At 37.1% G+C, this 26,366-nt stretch overlaps 1 protein-coding gene across 2 annotated transcripts in view; it reads left to right on the top strand.

Moving 5' to 3' along the window:
- The first annotated feature begins 11,237 nt into the window (after nucleotides 1–11,237).
- Nucleotides 11,238–26,366, top strand: part of FHL5 (four and a half LIM domains 5) — a 57,773-nt gene continuing 42,644 nt past the window's right edge. For both annotated transcript variants that reach the window (XM_012444291.3, XM_012444290.3), the window contains exon 1: nucleotides 11,238–11,479. The gene's annotated coding sequence lies outside the window, so the exon portion shown is untranslated. The remainder of the gene's footprint in view (nucleotides 11,480–26,366) is intronic.

Raw genomic sequence — 26,366 nt, 5'->3', positions numbered from 1 at the left:
TATTCAAGTGGCTAATCAAATGATCAACAAATTCACACAAGTTGCTCTATCTTGAGGACCCTACTAAGCATACAACAGAATAAATAGAAGCCAGGAGAGACTTCTTCCAAACCATCTAAGAATAAAACTCTGACTTTCAGACTTTCAGAAAAACAGGTTGTATTCTACTTACATCACAAAAAAGAAGGCATAACCACTGTAAACATTCATTCAACGCTTACAAGTTCCCAGTGTTGTATTATTTGTTTTATCAAACTTGCCCCTAGTTGCATCTCTATTTCTCTTAAGTTATTAGTAGTAAGACAACCTGGATGTTGGTCTTAAGGAGCAGGAAAGACAGGATTATGTTGATGGTGAGATGGAAGAAAGGGAGGACAAGGTGAATTTATGGACTTGGCCTAATCTACTGGATCTTGTATGACAGATAAATATTAGGAATGCAGATATAAATTTTAAAGATATACTTTACTTTCAAGGAGATAAAAAGAGTCAACAATTACAGTTAAATATAGTGTTTTGATAGAAGTGCACAGAGGGTGTTGAGACAAGAAATGAAATTCAGATTGTACTGCATAATGGGGAGGCTAGAAATGACACCTAAACCAAGAGACCAGAGAGAAAAAGAAGGATTAACCTTGGTGAAAATGAAAGGAAAAAGAGCATATCAAGGCAGACAAAAGGAGGTACAGAAGTACTATGACACTAATTAGTATGAAAGAATGAGATGTGGGGAGCCCAACAGTCTGAGAAATAGGAGAACTGATCTGGGGAAGTAGTGTAAGATATAGTAGAGATAACAAGGGGGCTGTGAAATGCCTTAAACACTAAGCTACAAAATTTAACCACTATCTCAAAAACACCAAAAGCCTTTAAAAAATTCAACTAACCAGGGAAATTAAATAATTAAATTTGTCTTCTAAAAAATTACATTCTGAAAGGCAATTTGGCAATTTACCAAAATTCTTTAAAATATACATATTATTTGTGAAATTCATATCTTCCTTTTCTGAGAAGTAAAATGACTAAAAAATGTATATGAGTCTTTTTTCCCAGCCCCTAGTATAGAGGAACATGGACAACATGTCTTGTACAGAAAGGCACCAATCTTGGCTCTGAAATAGTCTACTCAGATACTAGTCGGCCAAAGAAAAACTATCTTATTAGCCAACCTAGGACAAAAGTCTCAGAGGTTGTCTCCTGTTTTTTGTTATTCAATGTAAAGAAGTAAAAGTGCTTTGTCAAACTTTTACTACTAAGCCTGTCTTTACATCTAAAAATGTAGAATTTAACCTAATTCTATCATACAGACTTCAGAGTAGAGTTGAGAAAGAGCTTGAACACATGACACATGGAAAATAGTTATTTAAATAGTATCTAATAAATGTAAATGTACTAAAGTGAATGTTCTAGATTTTTCTCCTTTCCTCTTCTCAACCTAAATCTCAGTTGTGTGATTTGTATGTTATAAATGCTGAGTGTATCTTTTGGTGCTGAAAAAAGAGAGAAAAAAGGGATTTTTCTGGAATGGAAGCAGTATTCCATTATGTATTTCACTATATCACAACTATTTTTTACAGCCACTTTAAAAAATATTTTATTGGCTTGGAAAATTACAGTATATTAAGTGAAAAAAGGATAAAGATTTATAATGGGGTTCAGGATGTACTACCCCAAAATATGGCACCTTGGTGTTTGAGAAAATCCCAGAAGCAAGAAGGTCATTCCCACTTTCCCTTTGCCCTTCTCTACTGCGGCAGGTCATAAGACCCTGATTCAAGAGACCTCTTTATGCCTGGAAGAAAGGAACACAAAGAAGAGTCTAAACAAACAGACCTTGCTCAGTTTCCCCAGGTGTATGATCATTAGATTATATCCCATTTGGCCAGCCATACTTCTCCATGACTATCCACTCTTCATCAAACCTAAGCATAAAAATACACATGTTTGATACAAGATGGCCGATTAAGAGTAGCTCTGGATTGCAGCTCCCAGAAAGATCACAGAGGGTGAGTGGACACCACATTTCTGGACTGATTTTTATTGCCCACAGACCAGGAGATTCTCAGAGGAGCCCCACGGGTCACGAGCACAGCTGTTTTGGCTGGCGTGGCAGGTCTCTGCACAAAATACACAGGTCTGGGCACCATTTTAGCTGGCAATTGGAGTGCCTGGGAGACAGAGTCACCCATTCAACTACTAAAAAGGGGACTGAAACAGGAAGCCAGGCCGGAGATTCACGGGTGAAAAAGCACCATGAATCTCCAACACGGCTGTTTCAGCCAGCGCAGTGGGTCACCGCTTGGGTAATCACACAGATCCGGGCACCTTTTCAACAGGCAACTGGAATGCCTGGGAGACAGTCACCTGTTCAACTGAAAAAAAAGGGGACTGAAACACGGAGCCAGGCCAGGAGATTCCTGGGCAAAAAAGTGCCACGAGCCCCCAGTGCAGCTGTTTCAGCTGAAGCAGGTCTCTGCACAAAATCTCACACAAATCCGGGAGCTTTTTCAACTGGTGACTAGAATGCCTAGGAGACAGAGTCACCCATTCAACTGAAAAAAAGGGGACTGAAACAGGGAGCTAGGCCAGACGATTCCCCAGCAAAAAAGCACCATAAGTCTCCAGTGGCTGTTTCAGCTGGTGCAGTGGGTCTACGCACAAGAAATCACACAAATCTGGGCACTATTTCAACTGGTGACTGGGATGTCTGGGAAACAGAGTTGCTTGTACAACTAAAAAAAAGGGGGTCTGAGGCAGGGAGCCAGGTGATCAGGCTTGGCCAGTCCCAACCCCACAAAAAACAGCAGTCTGAAATGCTCCGGATTCAGAGTTTCACAGCAAGCACAGCTGAACCCGGGACAGTCCAGCTCTGTGGGGGAGGGGCGTCCGCCATTACCAAGGTAGTCCACCACTACTGAGGTAGTCCGCCATTGCCAAGGTGGCCCGCCATTGCCAAGGCAGTCTGCCATTACAGAGAGAGTCTGCTATTACAGAGGTGGCCCACCATTGCTGAGGCAGTTCTAACTATACCCCTATAAACACAACTGTAGGGAAATTCACACAGCAGCTGGGCAGAGCCCACAGCAGTTCAGCAAAGCCTCTGCAGGCAGACTGTGACTAGGCTGCCTCCTCGCTGGTCAAAGCAGCCCTGAAAAAAGGCAGCAGCATAACAGAAACTTATAAATAAAGCCCTACCTTCCCAGGACAGAGCACCTGGGGGAAAAAAGGGTGTTTATGAGTTCTGCTGCAGCAGACTTAGACATGCCTGCCCATCAGCTCTGAATGGAACAACAGAGCTCACAGCTCAGCAATTGAGCTCCTATAAAGGACAGACTGTCTCCTCAAGCAGCTCCCTGACCCCCGTATATCCAAAGAGTCATCTCATAAAGGAGAGATCAGACTGACATTTGGTAGGTATACTTCTGGAACAAAGATAGCAGAAGAAGAAACTGGAAGCAACCCTTACTGTTCTGCAGCCACTGCAGGCAAGAAGGGTCTGGAGTGGACCTCCAGCAGTCCTACAGCAGAGGGGCCTGACTGTTAGAAGGAAAGGTAAGAAACAGAATGAAATAACTTCATCATCAACAAACTGGAAGTCCACTCAGAGACCCCTTCTGAAAGTCAACAACTACAAAGACCACAGGTAAAAAAATCCACAAAGATAGGGAAAAAACAGCACAAAAAGGATGAAAACACCCAAAACCAGAATGCCTCTCCTCCTCCAAGGGATCAGAAATCCTCACCAGCAAGGGAACAAGGCTGGATGGAGAATGAGTCTGATGAATTGACAGAAACAGGCTTCAGAAGGTGGGTAATAAGAAACTTCTCTGAGCTAAAAGAACATGTTCTAACCCAATGCAAAGAAACTAATAACCTTGAGAAAAGGTTTGATGAAATGCTAACAAGAATAAACAGCTTAGAGAGGAATATAAATGAATTCATGGAGCTGAAAAACACAATACGAGAACTTCACAAAGCATACACAAGTTTCAATAGCCAAATGGACCAAGCAGAAGAAAGAATATCAGAGGTCGAAGATCAACTCAATGAAATAAAACGAGAAGGCAAGATTAGAGAAAAAAGAGTAAAAACAAATGAACAAGGTCTCCAAGAAATATGGGACTATGTGAAAAGACCTAATCTACATTTGATAGGTGTACCTGAATGTGATGGAGAGAAGGAATCCAAGCTGGAAAATACTCTTCAGGATATTACCCAGGAACACTTCCCCAACCTACCAAGGCAGGCCAATATTCACGTCCAGGAAACACAGAGAACACCACAAAGATATTCCTCAAGAACAGCAACCCCAAGGCACATAATCTTCAGATTCACCAGGATTGAAATCAAGGAAAAAAGGCTAAGGGCAGCCAGAGAGAAAGGTCGGGTTACCCACAAAGGGAAGCCCATCAGACTCACAGCAGATCTCTCAGCAGAAACCCTACAAGCCAGAAGAGAGTGGGGACCAATATTCCACAGCCTTAAGGACTTTCAACCTAGAATTTCATATCCAGCCAAACTAAGCTTTATAAGCGAAGGAGAAATAAAATCCTTTACGAACAAGCAATTGCTCAGAGATTTCTTCACCACCAAGCCTGCTTTACAAGAGCTCCTGAAAGAAGCACTAAACATAGAAAGGAACAACCAGTACGAGCCACTCCAAAAATGTACCAAATGGTAAAGAGCATCGACACGATGAAGAAACTGCATCAACTAATGGGCAAAACAACCAGCTAACATCAAAATGGCAGGATGAAATTCACACATAACAATATTAACCTTAAATGTAAATGGGTGAAATGCCCCAATCATAAGACACAGACTGGCAAATTGGATAAAAAGCCAAAACGAATTGGTGTGCTGTATCCAGGAAACCAATCTCACATGCAAGGATACACAAAGACTCAAAATAAAGGGATGGAGGAAGATTTACCAAGCAAATGGAGAGCAAAAAAAAGCAGGAGTTGCAATCCTAGTCTCTGATAAAATAGAATTTAAACCAACAAAGATCAAAAGAGACAATGAAGGACATTACATAATGTTAAAAGGATCAATGCAACAAGAAGAGCTAATGACCCTAAATACATATGCACCAAATCCAGGAGCACCCAGATACGTAAAGCAAGTTCTTAATGACTTACAAAGAGACTTAGACTCCCACACAATAATAGTGGGAGACTTCAACACTCCACTGTCAATATTAGATTAACAAGACAGAAAATTAACAAGGATATCCAGGACTTGAACTCAGACCTGGACCAAGCAAACCTAATAGACATTTACAGAACTCTCCACCCCAAATCCACAGAATATACATTCTTCTCAGCACCACATCACGCCTACTCTAAAATTGACCACATAATTGGAAGTAAATCACTCCCTGGCAAATGCAAAAGAATGGAAATCATAACAAACAGTCTCTCAGACCACAGTGCAATCAAGTTAGAACTCAGAATTCAGAAACTAACTCAGAACTGCACAACTTCACAACTGGCTCTTGAATGTTGACTGGATAAACAATAAAATGAAGGCAGAAATAAAGATGCTTTTCAAAACCAACGAGAACAAAGACAAAACATACCAGAATCTCTGGGGCACATTTAAAGCAGTGTCTAGAGGAAAATATATAGCAATAAATGCCCACATGAGAAGCAAGGAAAGATCTAAAATCGACACCCTATCATCGAAATTGAAAGAGCTAGAGCAGCAAGATCAAAAAACCTGAAAACCTAGCAGAAGAAAAGAAATAACTAAGATCAGAGCAGAACTGAAGGAGATAGAGACACAAAAAACCTTTCAAAAATCAATAAATCCAGGAGCTGGTTTTTTGAAAACATCAACAAAATAGACCACTAGCCAGATTAATAAAAAAGAAAAGAGAGAATAATCAAATAGATGCAATAAAATACAATAAAGGGGATATCACCACAGATTCCACAGAAATACAAAGCATCATCAGAGATTATTACAAACAACTCTATGCACATAAACTAGTAAACCTGGAAGAAATGGATAAATTCCTGGACACTTGCATCCTCCCAAGCCTAAACCAGGAAGAAGTTGAAACCCTTAATAGACCAATAACAAGGGCAGAAGTGGAGGCAGCGATTAAGAGCCTACCACCCAAAAAAAGCGCAGGTCCAGATGGGTTCACAGCCAAATTCTACCAGACATACAAAGAGGAGCTGGTACCATTCCTTCTGAAACTATTCCAAACAACACAAAAAGAGGGAATCCTTCCCAAGTCATTTTATGTGACTAACATCATCCTGATACCAAAACCCGGCAGAGACTCAGCAAGAAAAGAAAACTTCAGGCCAATAACCATGATGAACATAGATGCAAAAATCTTCAATAAAATACGGGCAGACCGATTGGAACAGCACATCAAAAATCTTATCCACCATGATCAAGTAGGCTTTATCCTGGGGATGCAAAGCTGGTTCAACATACGCAAGTCTATATATGCAATTCACCACATAAACAGAACCAAAGACAAAAACCACATGATTATCTCAATAGATGCAGAGAAAGCCTTTGATAAAATTCAACAACCTTTTGCTAAAAACCCTCAATAAACTAGGTATTGATGGAACATATCTCAAGATAATAAAAGCTATTTACGACAAACCCACAGCCAATATCATACTGAATGGGCAAAAACTGGAAGAATTCCCTTTGAAATCTGGCACTAGACAAGGATGCCCTCTCTCACCACTCCTATTCAATATAGTATTGGAAGTTCTAGCCAGAGCAATCAGGCAAGAAAAAGAAACAAAGGGTATTCAATTAGGAAAGGAGGAAGTCAAATTGTCTCTATTTGCAGATGACATGATTGTATATTTAGAAGACCCCATGGTCTCAGCCCAAAATCTCCTGAAACTGATAAGCAACTTCAGCAAAGTCTCAGGATACAAAATCAATGTGCAAAAATCACAAGCATTCCTATACACCAATAACAGACTTAAAGAGAGCCAAATCAAGAATGAACTGCCATTCACAATTGCTACAAAGAGAATAAAATACCTAGGAATACAACTCACAAAGGATGTACAGGACCTCTTCAAGGAGAACTACAAACCACTGCTCAGCAAAATAAGAGAGGACACAAGCAGATGGAGAAACATTCCATGCTCATCGTTAGGAAGAATCAATATCGTGAAAATGGCCACACTGCCCAAAGTAATTTACAGATTCAATGTTATCCCCATCAAGCTACCAATGACCTTCTTCACAGAACTGGAAAAAAACATCTTAAACTTCATATGGAACCAAAAGAGGGCCTGCATAGCCAAGTCAATTCTAAGCAATAAGAACAAAGCTGGAGGCATCACACTACCTGACTTCAAACTATACTACAAGGCTACAGTAATCAAAACAGCATGGTACTGGTACCAAAACAGAGATATACACCAATGGAACAGAACAAAGGCCTCAGAGGCAATGCCACACATGTACAGCCATCTGATCTTTGGCAAACCTGACAAAAGCAATGGGGAAAGGATTCCCTGTTTAATAAATGGTGTTGGGAAAACTGGCTAGCCATGTGCAGAAAGCAGAAATTGGACCCCGTCCTGACACCTTATACTAAAATTAACTCCAGATGGATTAAAGACCTAAACCTAAGACCTAACACCATAAAGACCCTAGAAGAAAATCTAGGCAAAGCCTTCAGGACATAGGCATAGGCAAGGACTTTATGACTAAAACACAAAAAGCATTGGCAACAAAAGCCAAAATAGACAAATGGGACCTAATCAAACTCCACAGCTTCTTCACGGCAAAAGAAACAGTCAATAGAGTGAATCGGCAGCCAACAGAATGGGAAAAAATTTTTGCAGCCTACCCGTCTGACAAAGGGCTGATATCCAGAATTTACAACGAGCTAAAAAAGATTTACCAGAAAAAACAAACAAGCCCATTCAAAAATGGGCAAAGGATATGAACAGATACTTTTCAAAAAAAGACATATATGAGGTCGACAAACATATGAAAAAATGCTCATCATCACTGGTCATTAGAGAAATGAAAATCAAAACTACATTGAGATACCATCTCACGCCATTAGAATGGTGATCATTAAAAAATCTGGAGACAATAGATGCTGGAGAGGATGTGGAGAAATAGGAACACTTTTACACTGTTGGTGAGAGTGTAAATTAGTTCAACCATTGTGGAAGACAGTGTGGCAATTCATTGAGGACCTAGAAATAGAAATTCCATTTGACCCAGCAATCCCTTTACTCGGTATATATCCAAAGGATTATAAATCATTCTATTATCAGGACACACGCACACGAATGTTCACTGCGGCACTGTTTACAATAGCAAAGACTTGGAACCAATCCAAATGCCCATCAATGATAGACTGGACAGGGAAAATGTGGCACATATACACCATGGAATATTATGCGGCCATAAAAAAATGATGAGTTCCTGTCCTTTGTAGGGACATGGATGAACCTGGAAACCATCATTCTCAGCAAACTGACACAAGAACAGAAAATCAAACACTGCATGTTCTCACTCATAGGCAGGTATTGAACAATGAGAACACATGGACACAGGGAGAGGAGCATCACACACTGGAGTCTGTGAGGGAGATATAGGGGAGCAACAGCAGGGGGTTGGGAGTTGGGGAGGGATAACATGGGGGGAAATGCCAGATATAGGTGATGAGGAGGAAGGCAGCAAACCACACTGCCATGTGTGTACCTATGCAACAATCTTACATGTTCTTCACATGTACCCCAAAACCTAAAATGCAATAAAAAAATACACGTTTATCTCTTGCTTTGAGTCTTCATTTCTGAAAAGCTCCCATGTCACATAAAACTGACATTTAATAATTCATATAATTTTATTAATTTGTCTTTTGTTATGGGGGCTCAACCATAATCCTAGCAATGCGAAAGAAAAACATCTTGTACTTTCTACAAGTGTATCCAATGTGGTCTTGGTTTTCTAATTAAATATATTGGATAACTATGTAATATGTGTATATACACACACACACACACACACACACACACTTGCACGAAAAGTAAACATTTCCTTGTATCATTAATATATAAATGATACAAAGTATAAAGAGGTATGCAAACATTTGGTCTGGGCTGTCTTGGATTGCAAGTCATTTTACATTTTCTTTATACGTTTTTCAGTTTCCGTTCTGGATTTTCTGCAAGCTTGTATTTTATAATTTGACAAACTTTTTAAAAAATATCATTCTGTAGAGAAGGATAGAAAGGGACCAGGCTGAGGCAGATGCCAGTTGTTTTATGGCTGACAGAATAATCCGAGTAAGAAATGTGAGACACGAAATGCAGGGATGAGGACAAATTTGAGAAAGATCATTTAGCAAACTAGAACCTACAGAAGTTGGACAATAATGGGGATGGTGGAGAATAGATGAGGTAAGGGAATAGTCTAAGATAATGGGTAGATGAGTGTGCCATTCCCTGAAATAGGAAATACAGCAAACTAACAAGTTTGGAATGGGGAGAAGACAAAAAGGATATTTGGGACTGTTGAGTTTGAGATGCCTGGGAACCTCTAGACAAGGTTATCTAATAGATAGTGGGATATAGATCTGGAACCATGAAGAGTGGTATCAGATGAGAGTACACATTTTGGAGTCATGTTTTATAATTGCTCACTGTTTTGATGCAGAACATAACAGAGAGCCTTCAGAGAAGCATATTGAACAGAAGATAAAGCTCTAGGGAAGAGTGAGGTGAATAGAAAGAAGGCTGAGGATGCTAAGAGCAAACAGAAAATCAGAAGAGTGTAACATAGCAAACCAAGGGAAGATAATTTCAAAAAGAAACAGACATGGCCAGAGATAAGAATTTTTTGGTAAGACTGAAGACCATGCTTTTTGGATTGCTAGTCAAGGTTGTATGTGATCTTAATGAAGCTTTTTTTGGAGTGGTTCCAGTGAAAGACAGATTGTAAAAACTTGGGAGGCAAGAAGGAGGCTCAGAATGTAGCAGGTTTGGAATGACTTGGTGAATGTAGATCATCCTCTCAGGAAGCATGGGAACAAATAAAGAGGGTGATGGTCCCAGGTATTTTTACATCTCAAAGACTGCTTTCCTTGCCCATAAAACAAGGAAAATACAGGTAGTACCTTTTTAGCAGTGGTGTCCTAAGGATTAAAATCTATTACAAAGGAAATATACTTGTGTCCTTTGGCTGAATCAAAATTTATTGTTGCTAATCACCATGTATTCATTTTCATAATGTCTTAATCATTAAAGTCAAGTGAATAACAAAACATACAGTCAACTGGCTCTGTGTTTCCCTAGCTCAAGTTTTTTGACTGTATATACCCAAGTTTGACCTTAAAAGATATTAATATTTCATTCCTTTAGCACTTAGAACGAGGACAGTTTCAGTTTGGTCTGGAAATGAAGAATTTCTCCTCTCATCCTGCCTTCCAAACTGAAGAAGTGGCCTCAAATGGAGATCCTAAGAGGAAATGTCACTTGCTTTATGAATCAGTGTGCCCCACTGAGAATACCTATTGTGGATTGGTTTAATATCCAAAAATTTCTTCAGATCCAACTCTTGACATCTCTGTCAAGAGATGTCTTGACAGACACTTTTCCTGTTTTGAAGATTTCAAAAGACCTAATGAGTTTATGCTTTATGAAGTCATACAGCCATGGATGTGATGTCACAATTGTGGCCAGCTCACCAGGAAGCAGGCAGAGCAGGGAAGGCTGAGTCCACACTGCAAGTGCAAAGAGCAGGAAACTATCCTGAGTTATTCTATCCAAACCCAAGTCTCAAAGTTCCTCAATTTCCCAAGAAGGCAGTGATAGAGGCCACAACCCCGGGGGTCATCTCTCAAGGTACCAATAGCTTTGCAGGTAAGAACATGGGGCCTCCTCTCTTTCCAGACAGTCCAACAGAAAAGCTCAGGAGTTCAGACATCTCTAACCTAAAAGAAGCATTCTCATCACCACCAGAAAACAAAACAAAACCAAAAACAGATTGAGGAAACAGAAAATACATCATCCTTTTAGAGTATTATTTTTATAAATATGCCCTTAATTTAGCCTAGTTAGTGGAAATTTCTCAAGTGTGTATGTGTCTGTACGAACGTTGTGTATTTTAAACTTTTTGGAGCTTAGCCAGATATTTCGAATGCTAATCCTAGCAAAATTTCCCTTTAAGGGTGTCCTACAGAGAATTTGTTACTCATAGTTGAAGTAAAAATTGACAAGAAGTGCTTTTTCAGCCCAGTAGGAGTCATATGCATGTCATAAGACTTGAAGGAAATACAGGGACCCTCCTATTTTCTCCTGCAAAATTGAAAAATCTGCATGCAGTTGGAAGGGATCTTCAGATGGTGCTGGTGACTTTCTGTTCCTTTTGGAGTTGACATGCATATGGATTGGAGGAAAAATAATCAACATCCATTCTCCTTTCATACTGTTTAAATCACAGGAAGAAGTGCCTTGAAGACAAAGTGAGTTCCTTCCCCCAAAAGTTTCCTTTGTTTTGTTTGTGCGGTATTTTGACTTCTCTAATTGTTTTTTTAAGGATGAGAAATTTTAATAAACCTTCCAGTAACTGCTTAAGAGAAAACTTTTGCTTGTCAAAAGTGGATACCTTTTGAAGTTTCTTAGCCATTTTAGCTAAAGGTTATCAAATTTTATATGCTGAGATTTTCAGATTTCTCATTCTTCTAACTTGCATGTGGAGGTAACATAGTGACCAGATAACTCACTGGAATTGCCTCGAGTTTTTCTAATGGTCTTAATGCAGGGTATAGCTTTATTGATATAAAAAGAAGAAGAAGAGGAGGGCTCTTGAGATTTTATTTGGCTTAATTTATTTGAATGAATAACATTATCACTAAGGATATTTTATCACTAGATTTATATTTTGAGAGCATATTCTGAAGTCACTTACAGGTTTTAAGTAAAAGGAGTTAATGAGATTCCTGCTATTTTCAAGAAAAATCTGCCTACTTTCCAGAAGTGGGCATACAAAAATTCATAATCTTAAATTTCCTAAGATTAAAATATCTGTGTTTCCAGCCCACAAAGATATATAATAGACTATGTCAATCTAAAGTGCTACTTCTTGAAACGGAGGTAGTGTTGTTATTCAGGCGAAAAGCATACTTCCCATATGTGTTAATGCATTCTCTCACTATTTTAGTCATATCCTCTTTTGTACCTATCATTCATTTGAAAACCAAAGCAGCTCCTCAGCTGTCAATTTAGACTTTAGAAAATTGGAAACTAAAAAGAAACATTATTAACAAAATGCTTAGCTCTTATACACAAAACATAAGAAAATCCTTGAGCCATTCTAGCCATCATTTCATAGCCACAATACCACCATGTGTAAATGCTAGCATTTTTATTAGCAAAGCATATGGATTAAAATTTAACTTAAGTATTTCAAACATATGTATCATACAAGATATTTCTTAACATATGTGTTATATGCTTAAAGCCATAATCTAAATTGCTTAAGGGGAAGGTAAACTCTGGTGTCTGTTTTCTACATTTGTTGTTTCTATTCTCACATTATCATTAGTTGCCAATTCTGGGACTGTTCTACCTAAGCAAGAGCAGCAGATTTGTGTGTTAACATAACACCTCACCTCACTGACAAATCTACCTCTTATTTTTCTTACACTTGCCAACATTTTGAGTAAAGCTGAATTAATTTGTATATCTTACACAAGACTGGGTACTTTTCTACTGTAATATTACAACTAAGTGTTTAGAATATTTAGAGAAGCTTTGATTCGTTTCTGTTTTTATTTTTATGTTTTCAATCAAGGGAACAGGATCTCTTTAGAAATGAAAGCCGAATACTTGGGTTCGCATAGGAAGCTCTGAATCAGATATTAGTTAAACCAGTTTGCATTTCCCTGTTCTTGTAATTATCTTTTTCTTCTCTCATTATCATCATTTTTCTTGGTTACTTTTTGATACCCCAAAATCTGATTGAAGAAGAGGAAGAGAAGAAAGAGGTAGAGGAAGAGGAGGAGAAAGAGGACTCCTTTTTGCCCAACATGCCTCAAATCCCTGCAAAATAATCAGCTTGAGGCTGGGCATCATGGCTCACTTCTGTAATCCTAGCTTTGGGAGGCCAAGGCAGGGGGATCACTTGAGCCCAGGAGTTCAAGACCAGCCAGGGCAACATAGGGAGATTCTATTTAAAATAAAAATAAATAATAAGTTTGCTGATGACATACCCTAGTGTTTCATGTGAACTAGTAAGGCATTCTTATGGTTTGTATTCACCTTATCCTCACCATATGTCTAAACTTTCACACAGGCTAATTACCCTGATTAGAACATAGTGTATGTCAATAGCAAGGTGTAAATTCATTAAATAAATAAAGCTAGAGAGTCTATTTGAAAGCAATAGTGTGATGTGGAGAAGAGTCAAGGTTTTGAGGTGTCATTCATGCTGAGTTTTCTATGAATGAGGGCAGGTTAGTTTGCCTCCCTACCTTAAAGACATAATTAAAACAGTTATGTTATAGTATTTTATATTAGAATAAGAGTAACAGTAGTCATTTTATTTCTTCTCAAATTCTTCAGTTTTACTTCTGGCACCGATGAACCTTAAATTTATCTCACTTAATTTTCAGCTATGAGCTATTCCTTTGCGTGTTCATTTTGTCAAAGGAGTACTCACCAAATAGATCCTGAGTTTTATTTTTCAGTAGATTATTTTGATATGTTCAGATTGTCTCCTCACTTTAAAAATATACCTTTTTCTATTATTTCATATTTCACTGCAATTTTAATGCTCTAAAGATGGTGGTGTGGAAGTGGGATGGAGAAATGTGCTTCTGAGGCTTATTCTCCAGCTTGATTCTGTTTAATTACCCCTTACAATTGTTCATAAAACAATTTACAGAACATCTCATAAGTCACATGACTTCTAATGTTTCTTAATTTTTTTCTTTTTTGCTTTCATTATTATTACTATAGACACATAATTGTACATATCTATGGGATACAATTTGATATTTGTATACATGTATAAAACAAATGATCAAATCAGAGCAATTAGCATATTTACCACCTTAAATATTTTTCATTTCTTTGTGTTGGGAACATTTAAAATCCACTCTTCTAGCTATTTGAAAATATACAATAAATTGCTAATTATAGTTACGCTATAGCGCTATAGAACACTCAAACTTATTCCTCCTGTCTAGCTGTATTTTGTATTTCTTAGCCTACCTTTGGCTATCTCTTTCTTCTCCCTACCCTTTTCTGCTTCTAGTAAGCACTATTCTGCTCTCTACTTGTATGAGATCGACTTTTTTTTAGCTGCTTTATATTCATGAGGACATGCAGTATTTATCTTTCTGTGTCTAGCTTATTTCACTTAAAATAATGTCCTCCAAGCTCATTCATGTTGCCTTGAATGACAAAAATTTGTTCTTTTATGCAACTAAATAATATTCCATTGGTATATATAGCACTTTTTTCATCCATTCACCTATTGGTGGAAACATAGGTAATTTCTTATCTTGGCTATGTATCATAAGTAGTGCTGTAATAAACATGTGAATACAGGTAGCTCTTTGACATCTGAATTTCCTTTCATTTGGTTATATATCCAGTAGTAGGATTGTGAGATGATACAGTAGTTCTAGTTTTAATTTTTTGAAGCACCTTCATACTGTTTTCCATAATGGGCATACTAATTACCTTCCTCCAAATAGTATATAAGAGTTTGCTTTTCACCACATATTCTCAGCTTTTTTGTCTCTTTGGTAATAGCAATTCTAACTGGGGTGACATAATATATTCTTATAGTTTGGATGTGCATAACCCTCATGATTAATGATGTTGATGATTTTTTGTACATACCTACTGGCCATTAGTATGTCTTCCTTGAGAGATGTCTATTCAACTTATTTGCCTATGCTGTGCAGAAGCTTTTTAGTTTGACAATATTCCATTTGTCTATTTTTGCTTTGGTTGTCTGTGCTATTGAGGTCTTATCCAAGAAATCTTTGCTCACAACAACATCCTACAATATTTCCCCTTATGTTTGCTTCTAGTTACTTCATAGATTCAGGTCTTATATTTAAGTTTTTAATCCATTTTGAGTTGATTTTTACATGTTATGTGAGATAGAAATCCAGTTTCATTTTTCTGCATATGAATAGTCAGTTTTCCCAGCATCATTTTTCAGAGACTGTTCCTTCTCCATTAAATGTTCTTGGCAGCTTTGTTGAAAATCATTTGGTTGTAAATATGTGAATTTATTTCTGGGTTCTCCATTCTGTTCTATTGTTCTATGTATCCATTTATATGCCAATATTATCCTGTCTGGGTTACTATAGTTTTGAAATATATTTGAAGTTCAACAATGTGATTTCTCCAGCTTTGTTCTTTTTGCTCGGGATTGCTTTGGCTATTCAGGGTCTTTTGTGGTTTCATATAAATTGTAGGAGGTTTTTTTTTTTCTATTTCTGTGAAGAATGTCATTGGTATTTTGATAGGATTGCACTGAATAAGTAAATCACTTTTAGCAGTGTCATTTTTACAATATTAATGTCTCCAATTCATGAACATGAGATATGTTTTCATTTTTGCGTCCTCTTCAATTTTTATCATCAGTGTTTTGTAGTTTTTCTTGTAGAGATTTTTCACCTCCTTGGTTAAATTTATTCCTACGTGGGTTGTTTTTTATAGCTATTATAAATGCAATTTGTTTCTTGATTTTTTTTTCCACTAGTTTGCCTATGGTGTATAGAAAAGCTACTAGGTTCTGTTTATTTTGTATCCTGCAATTTTACTGAATCTGTAGATCAGTTCTGAGATTTTTGGTGGAGCTTTTATGGTTTTCTATGTAGAAGTTCTTGTCATCTGCAAATTAGGACAATTTGACCTCCTTTTCAATTTAGATACTCCTTATGTCCTTCTCTAGCCTAAGTACTCTGTCTAGGGCTTCCAGTACTATGTTGAATAAAAGTGATGAAAGTGAGATCATTGTCTCGTTCCAGATCTTAAAAGAAAAGCTTTAAACTTTTCTCCATTCAATGTCATGTTGGCTATGGGTTTGTCATACATGGCTTTTATTATGTGGAAGTACATTTTTTCTGTACCTAACTTGCTGAGAATTTTTATCATGAGGGAATGTTGAATTTTTCTCAAATACTTTTTGTGTATCTATTGAGATGATCAAATGGTTTTGCCTTTCATTTTGTTGATGTATTGTATCACATTTATTCATTTGTGTATTCCATCCCTGGGGTAAATCCTACCTACATGGTGAATAATCTCTTTAACATGCTGCCGGATTGGTTCACTAGTATTTTGTTGAGGATTTTTCTTTTCTTTTTCTTTTTTGCTATTATACTTTAAGTTCTGGGGTACATGTGCAGATCCTGCAGAATTGTTACATAGGTATACACATGTCATGGTAGTTTGCTGCATCCATCCCCCCATCATCTACATTAGGTATTTCTCCTAATGTTATCCCTCTCCAATTCCCCACCCCCTGCTATCCTTCCCCAAATCCCCTACCCCCCAACAGGCCCTGATGTGTGATGTTCCCCTCCCTGAGTCCACGTGTTCTCAATGTTCAACACCCACTTATGAGTGCAAACATGCGGTGTTTAGTTTTATGTTCTTGTGTCAGTTTGCTGAGAATGATGGTTTCCAGACTTATCCATGTCCCTACAAAGGACATGAACTCATCCTTTTTATGGCTGCATAGTATTCCATGGTGTATATGTGCCACATTTTCTATATTCAGCCTATCAATGATGGGCATTTGGGTTGGCTTCAAGTCTTTGCTATTGTAAACAGTGTCGCAGTGAACATACGTGTGCATGTGTCTTTATAACAGAACAATTTATAATCCTTTGGGTATATACCCAGTAAAGGGATTGCTGGGTGAAATGGAATTTCTATTTCTAAATCCTTGAGGAATTGCCACACTGTCTTCCACAATGGTTGAACTAATTTAAACTCCCACCAACGGTGTAAAAGTGTGCCTATTTCTCCACATCCTCTCCAGCATCTGTTGTCTCCAGATTTTTTAATGATCGCCATTCTTACTGGCGTGAGATGGTATCTCAATGTGGTTTTGATTTGCATTTCTCTAATGACCAGTGATGATGAACATTGTTTCATATGTTTGTTGGCTGAATAAATGTCTTCTTTTGAAAAGTGTCTGTTCATATCCTTCGCCTACTTTTTGATAGGGTTTTTTGTTGTTTTCTTGTAAATTTAAGTTCTTTGTAGATTCTCGATATTAGCCCTTTGTTGAGGATTTTTGCATCTATGCTCATGCATTCTTGACCAGTTTTGGTATCAAGGTAACACTGGCCTCATAGAATGCATTTGAAAGAATACCCTTATTTTCAATTTCTGAAGAATTTGAGGAGAGTTGATATTAGTTCTTCTATAAATCTTTGGTAGAATTCCAGACTGAAGCAATTATGCTCTAAGTTTTTCTTTGATAAGAGACTTTTTATTACAGACTTAATTCCATTGCTTGTAATTGGTCTGTTATGCATTCTCTTTCTTGTTGGTTCACTTTTGATAGGTTATGTCCAGTAATTTACTCATTTCTGCCAGGTTTTCTAATTTTTTTTTTTTTTTGGTTTTTTTTTTTTGGTACGTATAATAGTCTCTGACGATTTTTTGTATTTCTATGGTATTAGTTGTAATGTCTCCTTTTTCATTCCTGATTTTATTGGGACCTTTACTGTTTTTCTTGGGTGGTCAAGCCAATGGAATGTTATTTTATCTTTTCAAAAAAATTCACCTTTCCATTTTGTTGTTCTTTTATACTTTTTAGTCTCTATTTTATTTATGTATGCTTTTATTTCTTCTACTAATTTTGGGCTTGGAAAGAGCTAGAAAAGCTCTTGCTTTTCTAGTTTCTCAAAATGCATCATGAGCTTGTATATTTGATATCTTTCTACTTTTTTAATATAGGTATTTGTGGCTGCACACTTACCTTCTAATACTGCTTTTGCTATACCCCTGATGTTTTGATATTTTATGTTTCTATTTTTATTTGTTTGAAGATATTTTAAAATCTTAATTTCTTCATTGACTAATTTGTTATCCAGCAACATGTTGTTTAATTTCTATGTATTTGTACGATTTTTAAAGTTTCTCTTGTTATTTTGATTTCTAGTTTTATATTGTGGGCAAAAACTAATTGATACAATTTCTATTAAATTTGTTAAGATTTGTTTTGTGGCCTAACATGTGGTCATCCTAAAGAATGTGTCATGTTCTGATGAAAAGAATATATATTTTGCAGCTGCTGAATGAAATGTTCTGTAAATGTTTGGTAGGTCCATTTGGTCTAAAGTGCAGTTTAAATTAAATGTTTCTTTGTTAATTTTCTGCCTGAATGATCTGTCCAATGCTGAGGGGTGTTGAAATCCCCAACTATTTTTGTACTGAAATTTATTTCTCTTTTGGGTTTAGTAATATTTGCTTTATAAATCTGGGTGTTTTGGTATTGGGTCTGTGTATGTTTACAATTGTTACATCTTCTTTTGGAAGTGACAATAACCTTGTCTCTTTTTAGGGTTTTAATTAAAGTCTGCTTTATCTAATGTAAGTATAGCTATTCTTCCCTTGCTTTTGGTTTCCATTTGTGTGGAATTTTTTTCCATCCTTTATTTTTATTCTATATGTGTATTTTTAGATAAAGTGAGTTTTTTTTGTAGGGAGCATATAGCTGGGTCATTTTTTTAAAAACTCATTCAGCCAGTCTATATCTTTTAAGTTGGGAATTTAGTCTGTTTACACTCAAGGTTATTATAGATAAGTGAGGACTTACACCCACCATTTTGTTGTTTTCCTGTTGTCTTGTGTATCTTTTGTTCCTTTCTTTTTCTCTAATTGTTGATCATTGTGGTTTGGTGTTTTTCTGTAGTAACAAGGTTTGATTCTTTTCTCTTTCTCCTCATATATCTGCTCTACCAATGAACTTTATTCTTTTTGTGTGTTTTCATGACAGTAATTTTCACTTCCAGATGTAAGTGGAAATCACTTAAGCATTTCTAGTAAGGCAAGGTGAGTGGTAATGAATTCCTTCAGTTTTTGCTTGCCTTGAAAAGGCTTTATTTCTCCCTAATTTCTGAAGGATAACTTTGCTGGGTAGAGTATTCTTAGCTATCATTTTTTTTCTTTCACCATTTTGAGTTTATAATTCTATTCTCTCCTCACCTGTGAAGTTTCTGTAGCAAAATTTTTTATTAGTCTAATAGCAGTTCTCTTATGTGACTTGACAATTTTCTCTTGCTGTTTTTAGAACTCTCTGTCTTTTGACTTTTGACAATTTGCCTATAATGTGCCTCAGAGAGGAGCTTTTTTGGGTTGAATCTATTTGGGGAATTTTGAGTTTCCTGGAATTGGATGTTCAAATATCCCTACTCCACAACCCTCACCACTAAATTGGGAAGTTTTCAGTTATTATTTCATTAAACAGGCTTTCTATGCCTTTTTCCTTATCTTCTCCTTCTGAAAATCTCATAATATGAATATTTGTTTGTTTAATGTTTTCCAATAAATCTTACAGGATTTCTTCACCCTTTTTTATTCTTATTTCTTTTTCTTTGACTAGGTAACTTCAAAAGACCTATCCTCAAGTTCAGAAATTATTTTTCCTGCTTGATCAAGTCTGCTGCTGAAGCTCTCTATTGTAATTTTGTATTTTATTCATTGAATTCTTCAACTGCAGGATTCCTGTTTTGTTCTTTTTATGATTTTTATCTCTTTATTTAATTTTTCATTTATATTGTGAATTATTTTTTTGATAATATTTGTCTATCTGTATTTTCTTGTATCTAACGGAGTTTCCTTAAGATCATTATTTTAAATTTCCTTTTTTGGCAATTAATTGATTTCCTTTTCACTGGAGTCTGTTACTAGAGAATTACTATGTTCCTTTAGTGGTAACTTATTTCTTTGTTTTTTCATGTTTCTTGTGTCCCTACATTAATATCTGTGTATCTAATCACCTTTTACAGACTTTCTGGAGTGACTTTCATAGAGAAAGAGTTTCATCCTGCAGTTGAGTTTTACTGTACAGTTAGAAAAGGTGTAGTGACTCTGTTTCCAGATAGGTATAGAGATACAGTCTCTATGCAGCCTCTTCAGTTGTATTCAAAGTCAGGAATAACTGTGGGTGCGTTTGTCGTTGGCAACAAAGGTTTTTAAAGTTCTTTGTGTTAAGTAAGGGCTTCTGGGGTCCTCTTATTCTGGTTTTCCCTAAAAGAAGGAGACTTAGCTGAGGGAATCCCACTTGGTGTCAAGTCTGACCTGGCCTACAAGCAACTGCAGTGGCACGGGTTCTACATGCAGGTGATCAGATGGCTATGGGGTAGGAGTTTTCAGCTCAGTATCTCATAAAGCTGTTGTGGCAACTGGGCCTTGGGTGCAGCTTCCCCCTTTGTGGCAGGGTTGGATATAGGTTACCCACAGAGCCAGGATCTGTGATTCTGAGGCACACCCTAGCAGCTCAGGCTCAGGATGCCAGGTTGTAGCTGTAATTCTACCCCTGGGGGCAGTATACAGCACTGGCCTGACTCCAGAAAATAAGGAGTGCTCTGGAACTTTGGCCTGGGGAGCAGGGTATGGCTGCAATTCAGGAACCTGAGTCAGTAGGGCTCAGTGTCAACTCAGGTTGTAAGGGATGAGGCGCTGGATAAAAGTGACTGTAGACCCTGGGATGGTGGTGCTGAGCAGTATCCCAGAATGTGTGAGGCCAAGTGCATTTGCTTTAAGTATCTTAGAATGGTGGAGGACAGCTGTTGTTTGTTCCCTGGGTGAGAGGTGGGTAGGAAAAAACACAGCAATGACCACTCCCTAAATAGAGGGGTACTTTAGCATCTGAGACTCCAGAGAGCTAAATCGGTTCCAGGGAATTTGTTCAGCTTGTAGAGCAGGGTGTCTCAGCTCAGTTTCTACTCAGCTCGGCCAGGGTACTAATTCCCCAAGGGACAATGTGCCACTTCTGCTTAGGCTTGAAGGATGTGACTGTTCTGGGCAGCACAAGCACTGTTTTCTTGGTATGCAGGGCATCAGTTCAGCTTAAGTAATGGAGTGCATGACTGCTCTGGGTGGCCAAGGCACCATTTCCCAGGATCCAGGGCGCCACTTCAACTTAAGACACCAGGGAGACATGACTGCTCTAAATAGCCACAGTACTGTTTTCCCAAGAGACAGTGTACTGCTTCAGTACAAACTGGGGATGTGGGCTCTTGGGATGGGGTGTTTCAGTGGTGGTTTAGTCTCAGGGATGAAGGGGAGCCATGACTACTTATTCCTTGAGTAAGGCTCACTCTAGCTGTAGTTTCTGTTCCAACATGCCATAGCACAATAGTGCCATAGCACATGGGCCAAAGCAGGTGGAGCACAGTATCAACTCCTTCTCTGGCTGAGCACAGCTATATGAACTACAGGCAGCTTCACCAGGTGGGCTTGGTGCCCGAGAAGACTGCAGAGAACACCAGTGGGGAGGTCTGTAGGTGTCCAATGTGTTGATGGAGGTAATGTTACATCCTGCTTACCTCCTGACCATAAGGAGAAGTTTCTCTTGGCTCCCAGTTGATCCCAGCTGGGGGATGGGATAATGAAGGCATGAAATTTCCTTATTCTCTATGTAGCCATCTGGAATTTTTGTGCTCACCCAGGATTCTGTTAGTATTAAAATGTAGCTGTTTTTCCATTGTTCTGGCTGTCTTTGAGAGGAACATAGCACTAAGGGCTTCTAGTTGGCTATCTTGCTGCTCTCTGACCCTTAATACTTTTAAAAAGAATATTAACAGATCTCCTGATCAAGGTATCAAACTATTGATTATTTTCAACAGTACCAAAAAGTCATATACTCGTATTATTAATTCATTCATATTTTCATTCATTTATTCATCAGTTAGATCAAGCCAGTATAAATCTACTGAAAAAAAGTCAAGGTCTTCAATTTTTTTATATTATGAAACTCTCTATTGTGCTATTGAACACTAAAGAGGCTCCTATTGAGAAGGTGCTGTCTCTCATCAATTTTGACCAATTGCCTCTTAGTATAGAAGTAAAATGCTTCCAATTTTGTACGTTTTTTTGGTCACATAAAGACCAACATTTCTTTAGTAGATTTATGGGTATAATTTGTATTTTTTTAAAAAAAATCTGACACCAACCTGTCATGCTATCTAAATTAAGATTTCATTTATATAAATGATTTCTAATCTTATAATCATATACAGTCTATTCATTTTTTTCCCTTGAACATTTTGATAGTCATGCTATCACAAAATATTCTAATTTTTGACCTATAGATTTTTTAAATTAAACAATTATACTCCCATTTTTTTTCAATATTTTCCTTATGTTTCCTTATTACCAAAGTGTTACATTACAGTATATGATTTGTAAAGTACTGAAAAGTAAAATTTTAAATATTCCTTAACTTCAATAAAGAGGCTTAACATTTGAGCATATTTTCTTCTAAACTTGTCTCTACTTTAAAAACAATTTATGTAATTGAGATTATGCTGATTATTGTTTCACACTTTTTTCCCACTTAAAGCATTGTAAGCATTTTACCAGGCCATTAAATACTCTTCCAAACACCATGTTAATGACTTCTAGTATTATTTTTTAAACCATTTAGTAAATATATATTCTTTTAAGTAGTGTTTAGAAATTTCTTTTCAAATCCTAATTAAACTTAAGCATACTTTAACAAACACCCAGCAAAATACAATTAAAAGCACAAAATGTACTTTGAAACTTGAGATTAAGGATCAGCAAAATGTTTTCTGCAAAGAGCCAGATAATATTTTAGTCTTCAAAATTACTCAGCTCTACTGTTGTAGCTGGAAAGGAGCCATAGATAGTATGATAATGAATGAGTGTGGCTGTGTTCCAATAAAACTTTATTTATGAACACCAATATTTAAATTTAATATGTCAAAAATATTATTTCTTTTGGATTTTTTTAATCATTTAAAAATGTAAAGGCAATGTTTAGGTTTCAGACCATACAGAAACAGGCAGTAGCTAGATTTGGCCCTTGAGCTATATATAGTTGCAGATCTCTACTGTAGAGCCTGGTTTCAAGAACTCTGCCTTCCCAGGGTTTGAGGAATTTCTGTGAACACATGCATTTTTATATATTTTTCAGAAGAGGTAAATAGCTTCTATTATATGCTACATAATTATTAAATATAAAAATAGTTAAGAATTACTATTCTAAATAATATAAAGTCATTTTATAAACCATAATTTCTTATTAAAATATATACTGGTACTTCACTTATAATATTCTTCACTTAGATACCAAATGATCTGAAAAAGATTGATTAGTAGAAATAAATACATATTATTATCAGAATTCCACCTGGGAAAATAATATTCAGAATCCAAAAAGCTAATAAACTTTAAAGAGAAAATAGGTGACAAGTTAAATTTTCAAAAATATTTAAAATAACATTTAATGGTTATTTCAGTGAAGGTAGTTGGAATATTTGTTGCTTTCAATTTTTTTAACTGAGCTGATTCTTTTCATTTAAACTATAATAACTAGCATTATCAGAGAATAGATCCTGCTGCCTAATTTAACATCTGGTTAACAAAAATTAATATATATATATATATATATGTCTCTCTCATTCCTCTCCTCTCCCCCCTCTCAATACACATACACATACATACAACAAACAGACCAAGAATAAAATTAGCCTTATTGTACCACTTGTTTAGATTGGAAAGTTCCACTTAATCATGTATGTCTTCTTTCAGAGTTCTAAAGCAATTGAGAAATAGATACAGAAATCACTTATGGATCAATTTATTATCAACCTCATTATGGTTAATGCTGGAGTAGAAAACAAAACATGCATGAGAGACCAAGCACTTTCCTTCCCAGCCTGAATTGAGCTTTTTCCCAGTGGTAGTAGAGAGCCTGGATCCTACAGAGCACCCTCATGAGCTGGGACTGAGCGGTTGGAGTGAACTCACTGCAGAGAGAGAACTTCACAGGTCCATGCACTGGCAACTTCCAATGCAGTAGAGAAAAGAATGTGGCTTCACATAAAGTGCCCCTGTGCCCAGTTACTTATCAGTTAAGTCACTCCTTAAGTGGCATAGAATAATGAACCGACAGAGGGACATGTTATCCCTAATACCTTCAAAAGAGAAAAATTCCTTTAAAGGACAAGCATAGAAACCAGGGGGAATGAGAAGTGCTCTCTTATGATCTTTAACTAAAAAAAAAAATTATTGATCTATTTTAAGACGTTAGTGAAAATTGTTGAAATGCCAAGAGAGATTTTTAGTTAACAGAATATGTCATAGATCCACCTTTTGAGTATGGTCTTTAGTTGGCCAAAAAGAAAACAGTGGACCAAATAAATCCATAGCAATGTGTAGTTAAGTTTTTAAAGCTCTGACAGGTAAAAAGAATTAGTTTTATATGTGGTCTCTTTGTTATCCAAGTATGGATACCACCCTCCAGTTCTAATGGTGCTCCTGGGCTTGCATTCCACTCCCCTGGCCATGCAACGTCACCACCTCCACAACTGTGTGGATGACCCTCAGCTTAGGAACCTCCTCCTACTTTGTCTTAGTGACTACCTTATATTCAATCTTTAAAGCACAGCTTTAAAAGAAGCTTTACCTGAAGTTTTCCAGAAATTTCCTAAAATTCCCAGAGTACCCTGTGCAAACCTTCATACTTTTCCACAGGACCTCTCTCATTCTTCTCTCACTCTCTTCCATCTGCAAATATTTACTGAGCCTTCAGCATATGCTGGTAATAAACTAGACACCAGGAATCTGCTGGCAAACATAGTATCTTCCCTATCTTTCTGTTGAGCAGGAAACACAATTAGGCAGAGATAAAGCATACTGCAGGCGGTAGGGTACCAAAAACCATGCGAACACACAGCCAGGTCCTTATCTTGTAGAAGAGTGATGGAGTAAAGAGAATATTTGAGTCTCTCTCCTAGGCCACTACGTAGACTTTTCACAGGTAAAGACCGTTACTTTACTGCCAGGCACCATGGATGGCCCAGAGTTAGCCCTCAAGAGCTTTTTATGAAACCTACAGAACTAAAGTATATGTATTCAGGGAGCTGTTTGATACCATTGGGTTTAAAGTGAAAGATAGAGACAGAATTCCAGAACCAAACATCTGACTTCTTCCTTTCTGCATTCATTCAGCATGTCTTTGTGCCGGGCTGTCTTGTAGGTGCCAGGGACACAGCCCTAAAGAGGTCAGGTCAGGTCCCTGCCCTGTTTGTGTGTTGCACTGGCATGCCTTAACAATTCACACCTTAAGTGATGTTTAGGATAAAAATTAGCACTAAATTGTAACCAATATTTAGCAACTAATACTGTGAACATTTGATTTCCAAGGGAATGGTAACAGATTTTTCCTCTTTCCTTATACACAGAATTAGCATAAAAACCTGAGATCAACATGTTGTGTTTCCACAGCCTCAAACATAAAACTGCTGAGTGAAAGCTGCAAGTATTTTGGCTGTAATCATTTTCCTTTGATGGATGCTGAGAATCAACTTTGCCTGAATCTTTGAGACGGAGAAGAGATAAAAATTAAGTTAAAGCTGGCTTTAAATATCAAATGGCCAACCCCTACCACCAACATCGTCAAAAAATTTTAAACTGTCAAAAAGAATAGCTTGTAATTATTGATTAGGATTATCACCAAAGCACAGGATACAGCTTTGCCTTGTACCTTTTAAAATCACATTCTGGAAAGAGGCAGATTATTTTGCTTCAGATATAGGTACTAGAAAAACTAGTTAACACCAACCTGCACCCCTCAACCCCGACCCAAACACCCCCCCAACACACACACACACACACACACACAACACACATGCTCACTAATATACATAGACACATACATCCCACACAAAGCATACACATATACCACACATGTATGCACATCACTAACCTTATTTTATCAGATGAGTCAGATGAGGATGCAGAAAATAAAACCAAATATGATTTTGGGCTTATCTTCCCAACTTCCACAGTAATCCAACAATAACTATAATAAACAAGTAGGAATTGAGTTGCTCTGAAAGTTGCAGGGGATTTGTACTTCCTTTTGAAGATAACTATTTCATTTTGTACAGCTAGAAGCAGCTTGGTTTTAAGCATGGAACGAACCTCTCTGTTTATGCTTTTGAGGCTGTTATCTGGTCAATAATTAAAACTTAGAGGGATGCAAATAAGGAGGGAGGGTTTTCATCTTTTTCTATGTTTTGAAAAATTACAGCCTAACCAAAGCTATCATTTTAAACAAGCTTTTTGCCAATTTCTATAGGGAAAAACAAAACAAATGGCTTCTGTGAGAAG

Source organism: Aotus nancymaae, unplaced genomic scaffold (assembly GCF_030222135.1).
Source record: "Aotus nancymaae isolate 86718 unplaced genomic scaffold, 86718_ANA_hifiasm-v0.15.2.pri h1tg000040l, whole genome shotgun sequence".
NCBI classification, from domain to species: Eukaryota; Metazoa; Chordata; class Mammalia; order Primates; family Aotidae; genus Aotus; species Aotus nancymaae.
This window is presented reverse-complemented; position numbering and strand designations above follow the sequence as displayed.